The following is a 10,071-nucleotide window of genomic DNA, read 5'->3' on the forward strand; positions in this document are numbered from 1 at the left end:
ACAACCGCCGTGGGCCAGCCTGACTCAGGAGCGGATGCAACAGGTTTACGACACCATTCTGAAGCGAATCCGGGCATACACTACAGATGGGTAGTTCACGAACGAACGGGTGCAAAGGAACGGTTCACCAAGATGAACGAAAGGACCGAGGAACGAATTCCAAGGAACGATCGGTTCATAGTTCACTTCGGTCGCGGCGGTCTACTAATAGTTCCCAGGAATGATGAACGATCGGTTCATAGTTAACTTCGGTCGCGGCGGTCTACTTATAGTTCCCGGGAACGAGGAACGATCGTTTCGTAGTTCTCTAGTTCACTTCGCTCGCGGCGGTCACTTCGGCAGTTCTCGTTCCAGCCTCGGTCGCGTGCTCGTCTCAGTCTCGGTCTGCCTCGGCCGCACTCGTCGTTCTTCGCATGACCACCTGTCTCAGTTCCACTGCCGACTGCTCCTAGTTAGTTCAGTGTCCAGTTGTTCGTTTCGTTTACTGCGCTCGCCCATTTTACATGTGTTCCAAACTGTTCTTGCACTTGGGTCTGGCTATTCAGCGTCCACGACCGGTAATCAAAAAGTATTTTATAGTTACGTAAATTACATAAAAATTACGTTGTATATAATAGGTATGTCTTTTCAGGTAACTGAAGGGCATATCAGCTCACTTCATTATATCGATGAACAGCAGAAGACATACTTATAACAAGACAAGTTTTTTTTTTTTGTTATTTATATATTTTTTGGTTTCATCGACTTGATTTAGCAACTAACTTTCAATAATTTGCTTAATTTTTAGTGTAAGAAAATTCATATAAAGTGATTTTCGTGTATCTTTCATATACAAATCATTACATTTAGGAAGGCTCTAACTATTTTTTAAGTTTGGTTGTTTCCAATTTGCATTACCTGCTAGTTTGGTTTCTTTTTTTTAAAAAAAAAAGAAAAAAAAAAGAAGTGGGTTGTGGTTCATTTTGGCTCAGTAGAAAAAGCGGTGCCTCTCCATTTGAAAAGACATAGAGTGCCATAAAATCGTATTTACTTATTATCTCAAAAACATTTGTTCAGAAGGAGCTTTCAAACCAAAAACTTTACCACTGCGAACTTAATTATTATTATTATTATTATTATTATTATTATTGCTGCATTAACTTTAATAATGCAACATAAAAACCTAATTTTTACTAAGCGTGTGACGCAAGTATGATGAGAAAACCACATTTTATTTTATGCTTCCATAAAGTCTACTTCGCCTACGAACTCAGAGACAACGTGAAGTTTATATAGGGTGTAAACGATTATTGTTTACAACGTAGCATAGCTATGTAGTAGAAGTCGAAACGAAGAATTTTATACACGACACTTGCGGGCTATTAAGTTGGGAAACAGCCACCAACAGGTTTACAAGACTACATGTGCTATAGCCCATGCACGTCGCGTGAGATTTTCATGTTCTCTTCTCCAGCTCTCTACACATCATCATCGATTGTTTCGCCATTGTTGCTTGCATTAGCTTGTTATTTCTTCACTGCCTAATTATTACATGTTGGTCTGTTTGTTGTATCTGCTCGTAACGGGCAACACATCGTCCGTAATTGGCGAGCAGTCTGTACTCGGGGCCGGTTTTCCGTGCGCCACCCTATATTATTTCCCTGCGATCAGCTACAGAACGCTACAGTTGGCTAAATGAGAGGTTCTGCAGAATCACAGAAATTACTTCTAAAAATGTGTAAGAATTCTGTAATGAATAAAAGCTCTATACTCCAGGGGGGAGGCAAGTGCCCCCTCTTGGTGCCCTCCGCCCTCCATCCTTCAGTCAGCTACACTACTAGTTTTGTCATAAGAACCATATACCAAGAACAAATGAACGGTGAACGAGTAAAAATGAACGGTTCCCAAAAAAGAACGATCAGCAGTGAACTAGTCCCCAAGGATGAACGAGCTTGCCCATCTCTAGCATACACCCAGGCCGCAGAGGGTGCAACGTCACTTTGGTAAGTGGTCTCATAGCGTCAATTTGTAAACTTGACTCGATTCTGGAATCACGAAAATACCACCACACAGCTTTTCAACTTTTGAAGTTTCTTTTCGTTTCCTCGTCCCCTTCTGGGTACTTCACTTGTTTTGTCGGGTGGTATGTTTCTGCCTCAGGTCTGCTAAATCATCACCAGATGATCTGTTTCAAAAGAAAGATGAAAGGTGGTCGTCAGATACTAGGAAACTAATTTAAAAATTAGGGAGAAGAGACAGTATAACAGATCAGAAAATACTTCGAAAATGGCTTCGTGACGAATTTCACGTTGTTGTTTTAACAATGGACGTGGGTATTTTCTTTTTTTTTTTTAAATTAGTAAAAATTTCAAACTCTGCTGTTGCATCCAAATGTCATTCTTTAGGAACATAATGATCCACGTGAGGATATTGATCTTTGTGACCTATTTTGTGTCCTGCATTTTTTTAAAATGAGAACCTGAAGGTGTTTTGTTACTACCTACGTGACAATATTCTCTAGAGTCAGCCTCAAAAGATCTGCCAGTTCTAAGAGACCTTTCATTCTCGTTATTCAGGGTAAACTTGCTACCATCAGCTACTACAGACCGATTAAAATTACTTGGTAGTTGATGTCCGTCAGATGCCGCTACAGTGCTGCCACATCGGCTAGGCCGCCCCCAGGGACGTCGGAGATGCCAGATACTCTGTCGATTGGTGATTTTAAGTGACCCATGACAAACGGAGAACATGACATGTTTGGTAGCCCGTAATTTAAATTCATGTCCTAAACTAACCACAATTTCGTGATGTGCAATATATCTAAGAAAACATCGGTCAACAGTATGCGGCAGAACAAAAATCACGATCGCATTCTTCATGCCGATTACAACCAAACTCTACGAGCAATTTCAAGGCAGAAAAGTTCAATTTAAGCGCTAAGAGTAAACTGTTATTTCCCGCTATCATTGGTTACCTGAAACTGTCCTCAAATTGGCCACACGAGCCGCCACGTCAGTAAACGACGAGCAGTCCTCGTTGGCACCTGGTTGCAGATCGCGGGCGACACAGGAAGATTCCAAAACCAAAAAAAAAAAAAAAAAAAAAAATGATAGGAAGAAAAGTAAGAGCAGATGGAAAAGTCAATAAGTCGATGAAAAATTCTGTAACAATTAGTTAGAAATCTAAAACATTGCATTCAAACCCATTAACTGATTAAAAATAATAATCAGACTTTTTGGTTACATTTAGAAATAACAACACATGGCCACATCTAAGTAGGTTCGGAATCACGCCCTTCTATACGACAGGCTAATACTCTAACCGACTGCACTTCGCCACATCGCTTTATCTACTGTGAGCCGATCTCCGTGACTGTGATAACTCTATATCTGAGGTTGAAACGTGTCTTGTGTGGAAATTTCCAGTAGTGTTAGGTTATTCCTTTGTATGGAACATGTGTATTGCATTAGCATCGTTTCGAGTGTGTGTGTGTGCGTGTTCGTTGTTTTTGATGTGATTATCATGTGTGATAAAATACGAAATAAAAGTGTCAGACCCATGATTAGGGATCCACACACATTACGAAAGAATGCCGGACAAGGAACTGGAAGTGAACCGACCAGTTGTTGTGGCTGTATGGCAACATCAAACGGTTCGGGAGCCACGTTGAGTGCTCTGGAGGAAACCAGTTTCAACGCATAAAGTGTCAACTATCAAGTAATTGTAATCCGACTATTGTTTGGCGCTCACGGATCGTAGCTACATGCGGGCGTCATCTGTCTTGATCTGTAGTACTGGTTTTAAAGAGATTTTACACTGGTTTTCATCTTGAGAATGTGTTATCTCACCTTCCGTTTTACATTGTTAGTATAGAAAATTTTATCTTCCCGATCTAAGATTTAACAAATGTTTATTATTGCGTAGTCAACTGTAGCCTTGCCTGCCACCGTGGTTTCGTGATCAGCGTGTCTCGCTGTGATGCAGAAGACCATGGTTCGATTCCAGATAGAGTCAGAAATTTTTCCTTGCTGGTGAGACTGGAACGGAGTACACTCAGCTTCGTGATGCTAACAGAGGAGCTATTTCAGTGAGAACTAGCGGCACCAATGTCATACCGCATCCAAAGGGCGTCATTAGCAGTGGACGACACGGCCGCCGGTCGGTCGCAATTCACCGGTCTGGGCCAGAAGGGTACTTTATGCAGTTTCGTCAATTAGAGCACAGTTAATATGGCTATACCTATTCGGGCCAGCGATTCCAGTTTCGAAACTTTGGGACAAATTTTGTTTGGAGGAACTGTTAGGGAAACTGAAACGATGGAGAGATTTCTGGGGAAGAAATCTCACTACAGGGGAAACCAAGCGCCATGTACTAGCCGTTCGCCTACAAGGATCGGCGACCCCACAGTCACCAAAGTATCGCGGGTTTGCATATAGACAATGCGTTGCTCTCTCTCTCTCTCTCTCTCTCTCTCTCTTTTCTCCCCCCCCCCCCCCCCCCCCCCAATCACGACTGTGTCGATCGCAACAAGGACGACAGAGGGCAGGACAAGCGCCACCAGAGGTCCTCCGTTCCAGATACCTATTACCTCCGTCGTGTCACGTGTGCGGTACTGGATCAGCACGAATTCCTCCGCGCGACGGCTGTATAGGGTGGGGCAAGCCAACAGGTCGGTAGTTCGCTCCAAAGGAGCTTTGGGTCCATTTGATGCGCAGAGGTTTAGCAGGCCATCAGTCGCGGCCCGGTCGTAAGCTATCGACGTTGCAGCGATATCTGAAACGTTCCTGTCGCCCAATTACGACGAACGCTCAGCCTCCATTGTTGGGGACTATCAGTGGCATAGTTATCCCGTCCTACTACTGTGTCTCACAGGCCTATGCCTGTTTGTGTCTCAGAAGTTGCATTTTTTTTCTTAATGGGAAGAGTTTTCCTTTGTTATTAAATCTCTCTAATGTTGTCGTGATAAACCTTTGATTTTATTTACCTGTGTCTCATTATTTCTTATCAAGCATCGCCCCTTGGGAGACACAGCACTGACTATCTTCCTAACCTCATTACCGCCATCTCTAATATTTTAGTTCAAACAACACATAATTAATTTCCTAGATATTCACTAGATGTCACTCTCTGTCTTCAGATGAATCGATACACCCGTCCTCTTGTGGGAGACACTAATGATACTGCCGTGAAATCTCCGCGTGACATCACGATCACGTGTACATGATCACTTACGACCGTTTGGTATGTCTATCGACATCTGTGGCCGTATCGACTTCTGAGGAGATGCCAGACAGGATTTCATCGTTTTAGTTGAAGCTTGTATCTGATGGGATTTATATTACAGCATATGTTCTATGAATATATGCCGTTTCACCTCTCGAACACGCCTCGGGATTTATTACAATACTTTCTTATAATTAAATCTAAGGTAATGACAGATCGGTGGTTAAGAGGCTTCGGGAGATGTATGCAAAAAGCGCAGGCACACATTTTGTGTGTTCAAAGTAACTTAGTGGATAGGGATTTCAAATTGTCAATTGAGATATAAATGGTGCGCTAACGGTAAATCAATAGAACATCGGAAAAAGCACGAAGAAAGCAAATGTGGCGCCGTTAGAGCAATTTTTTTCTTTCTGGTCAGGCTATTATACACACATAAAAAAAAGTTTTGAATCACCCCGGTTCTAGATGGAGGTTCCATGCTGTTTTGGGTGGCATTATTTGGGGCCGACGTAAGCCGCTGGTGGTCATGGAAGGCGTCTTAACGGCTGTACGATACGTGAATGCCAACCTCCGACCGATAGTGCAACCATATCGGCAGCATATTGGCGAGGTATCCGTCTTCATGGACGACAGTTCGTGCCCACATCGTGCACATCTTGTGAATGACTGTCTTCACGATAACAACATCGCTCGACTGTAGTGGCCAGTATGTTCTCCATACATGAACCTATCGAACATACCTGAGATAGGTCGAAAAGGGCTGTTTATGGACGACGTGATCCACCACCCACTCTGAGGGATCTACGCCGAATCGCCGCTGAGTAGTGGGACAATCTGGACCAACAGTGCCTTGATGAACTTGTGGATAGTATTCCACGACGAATACAGGCATGCATCAATGCAAGATGACGTGCTACTGGGTATTAGAGGTACCGAGGTGTACAGCAATATGGCCCACCATCTCTGAAGGTCTCACTGTATGGTGGTACAACATGCAATGTGTGGTTCTCATAAGTAATAAAAAGGGCAGTTGATCTCTATTCCAATTTTCTGTCCAGGTTCCGGAACTCTCGGAACTGAAGTGACGCAAAACTGTTTTTGATGTGTGTATTTATTTACGAATTAATATCTTTGTTTATGTGCTATAATTTTTTGATATGGAGGAAAATATTGCGGCCCTGAATACACTATTACACCTCGTAAATGTATTGACATATAACAAAAAAATAGTTTAAAGGAAAAGGTAGGTCTAAGATATGTAGTGAAAAGTTGCCGAAATTGTATCATTTTGGGGAATTTTTATGTCATCTATGGGAACGTTTCGAAATCCATTCCGGAAACGCTGTCCGGGCTTCTTCAGTTGCCGAGTTGCTGTGTAATGTATGACATCTGCTCAGGCCACGGTTTTCCACTCGTCTTGGGACTACCTGTTGTGGTCACGAGCCCAGGAGACGCGCTGCAGACGATGCCGTCCTGTTAGCACGCATCAGTCGTCTGATGCCATACCGAATTAAGGCCAAAATTTCGCCGCAGTGTCCTGATATATGCGTTAGTGCTACGTCCCACATTAATTTATGCTGTTATTTCACACAGTGTTGCTTGTGTGTTAGCGCTGACAACTCTACACAAACGCTGCTGTTCCCGGTCGTTAAGTGAAGGCCATCGGCTACTGCGTTGTCCATGTTGAGGGACAATGTCTGAAAGTTGGCATTCGCAGGACACCCTTGACACTCTGAATTCGCTAACGATTTCCGAAATGGAAATGTCCCGCGCATCTAGCTCCAACTACTATTCCGCGTTTAGAGTCTGCTGATTCCCGTTGTACGGCCCTAACCATGTCGGGTTTTTAACGTTTTCTCCAATCGCCAGGAAACGACGACTCTTAGCAAAAAAATTTCTGATTCGAAATTAAACTTTGTTTAACTTCCTACAGAAAAAGGTCTCATTCTTTTTTTTCTGGGACTAATACTTTCCGCGTTGCAGGGGATGGAAAAATCGCAGATAAAATATTGTTGTAACAGTATAAAAATTAATGTTCTTCTTAAAATTAAGTGGGTCAGAAAGAAATATTAAGTGTGTATACCACAGATAAGTTCTGTAAAGCAGTATTAGGAGAGAAATTATGTTCCGGAGGTGTACAGGGGGAAAGGGTGGGGGGCGGGGGGGGCGACGATGTGCGGCTTAGAAGCGCGTGGGAAGGAAGGTCGCTGGCTTGTGTTACTGTGCTTCTCTCCTTCATAGGTCTACAAAGTGAAGATTGCGCGTGTGATGCCCCACTCTGTTTACCCAACTACGTCACAAGAAGCTACTGCAGAGTGTCTCACGAAGTTATAGCGAACCACCACAGCACGGGTCACGAATCACTGATGGCACAGTGTGCAGACATGCCCGGGGGATGTTTATTTCTGATAAAATGCTTTAACACCACACGGTGTGCAGCATGAGTTACTAATGAGACTAAGGCAAGAAATGCCTATGGACAGAATCTACGGAAACCTCTGCACACTGAAACTTCCTGGCAGATTAAAGGTGTGCGCCGGACCAAGACTCGAACTCGGGATCTTTGCCTTTTGCGTTCAAGTGCTCTACCGTCTGAGCTACCCAAGCACGACTCACGACCCGTCCTCACAGCTTTAGTTCCGCCAGTACCTCGTCTTCCTCTGCACTCTGTTCTCCACTGCTAGAGGGAAAATTGATTCTTATTCATCCTGTAAGGCACCTGTAGTGTTCTTCCGGGAAAGGTAATTTCCCACACAACGAGCGCTGCGCGATTTTCAATTTATTGACAGACTGTACCTCCCAAGCATCTCCTGTCCAGTTCTCTTACGTGAGAAGACAAAAGTGTGATCGTGTTTATGCTGTGGAACTATTTTCAGTTTATTAAGCGAGTGCTTTTGTAGGTGTTAAGTATGCTTTTATGTAAAGTATGTTCCTGTAAACAATTGCCGAGAGGTGTTTATCTGTGTGATATCCTGTCACCGATGTAGTGTTGGAGGAAGAGGGGGAATTGAGTGGTAAATGTGACATCTTACTGCTGTCTATCTTTGACAGCATATTGTAAAGCCGCGTAATTTTGTTTTATTGAAAGTTAATGCAATTCTCTCCATTAATTGTGGTAATGGTAGGCTGCACAATCTTTTCCTTCAGTAACTGCTGGCACTTGTAGAGAGGGCTTCACTGAGTGGAGGTAGTTACCACACATCAGCAGTACATCTTCCATGGAGGCTGTGAATATGTCTCATGGAATATTCGAGTATAGAGCAGTAATCTGCTGTAATGCATTGTTTGATTTATGTTCAAATATCTGAAGCTCTGGAACACGTATGTGTCGTCCAGTAATTCGACGTTCTTCTGAATTTCACTCCTAGCACTTACATTTCAACACATTCATTGAAGCGATGTGGCATGGGATGAGCACCTTCATTTAGCCACAAGAGCTGTATTTTTTCGATGTTCATCTTTGCCCCTGCCGCTTCGTTATAGTCGTCCTCTACTGCTGATATTCCTGCTATTCGCTAATTGTAATTGTAACATCAGCGTAAGCCTACATGGTGAATCGTTGTGCACCCAGATGTAATTCTGGGATTGAAGCGCTGATTGTAAGACGTAAAGGTTCTAAGAAGACGACGAACAGAATCGTTGATGAGGGACATCCCCGGCAGACGGTACGTTGGATCTGAAATGCGTCCGCAAAATGTCCATTGATTTTCACTTTAGAAATCAGCTGGTATTGATTCAGTAGCAGCAAATCTATGGTTCATTGTGGGTATCTGGAATGCCCCAGCACACTTCTTAAATAGTGATCGCTGACGTTTACGAAAGCTCTCTCTAAAACTATATTCAAAAGCCCTAGTGGTTGTTGAAAATGCTTCCATGGGTAGAATGTCGAATCCATTAGGTAGCAGATTCCATGTCTAATACTTTTGTTAACGTGTCTGCTCCGACCAGACATGCCTGGAAGGGTTTGATTTAATCTTGCCGCTATGACATGATAAATTGTTTTCGAGTCAGCGCATAACAACGTTATCGTCCTGAAATCCGTTATTCTTCGTGTGTTCGGTTTCTTGGGAACGAGTCCGATAGTTCGTCTTTCCTTTCCGGAGTATAGGCGTTTGCATCTCTGTTTCTCTCTCGCTTCCACGAACTCTTTCTTAATAATTGACCAGAAGGATTTGTAGGCTTCATAGGGGATACCGTCTCCTCCTGGACTCCTGTGCCTTTACAAAACTTTGAGAAAATCTTGAATTTCTTCCTCAGAACTGGTTCGGACAAAGGAGTGACACTTTCGTTTGTTGGACGTGACGTACAGTTTAGTAGTACCTGTACTGTTTTAAGAGCATCAGATGGTAGTGCACTACACAGTCTTTAGAAATTTTCACTGATCCTTTCACGACGAACTAATTCGTTCCAATCTGGAGATAGTAAGTTACTTAGAAATCCCCGTTTGGACTTTTGCCGCTCTCTTGTGAGGTGATAAATACTCCACTTCTCGTGTGGTATACGCCCGTAACCCTTCCTCTCTAGTTGCTTTTCCTGCAGTTCTAATATTTTCTCTTTGAATTTTTTAAAATCACTTTCTCGACCTTCCCCGTTGTCTATTTATTGTTTGCAGTTCGCGAGTGGTGACCCACTACTTAGTAGCATTACAAAAGAAACGGTTTCACCAAATCCACGATCCCTAGGCACTGAACTCTAGTTTTTACCCATGGTACGTGGAGCCGGCAACAATTTCATTTCCAGTATCGTCTACCAATTATTTTGGGACGTGGGAGACCTTTTGCTTTAACTGTTACGTTGTGATGGCCTGAAAAAGCTGACACAGATTTCGTGGAAGACTGCATAGTTATTCCCGTTATGACGTAGATTCCG

This window comes from Schistocerca americana, chromosome 7 (assembly GCF_021461395.2).
Source record: "Schistocerca americana isolate TAMUIC-IGC-003095 chromosome 7, iqSchAmer2.1, whole genome shotgun sequence".
In the NCBI taxonomy this organism is placed as follows: domain Eukaryota; kingdom Metazoa; phylum Arthropoda; class Insecta; order Orthoptera; family Acrididae; genus Schistocerca; species Schistocerca americana.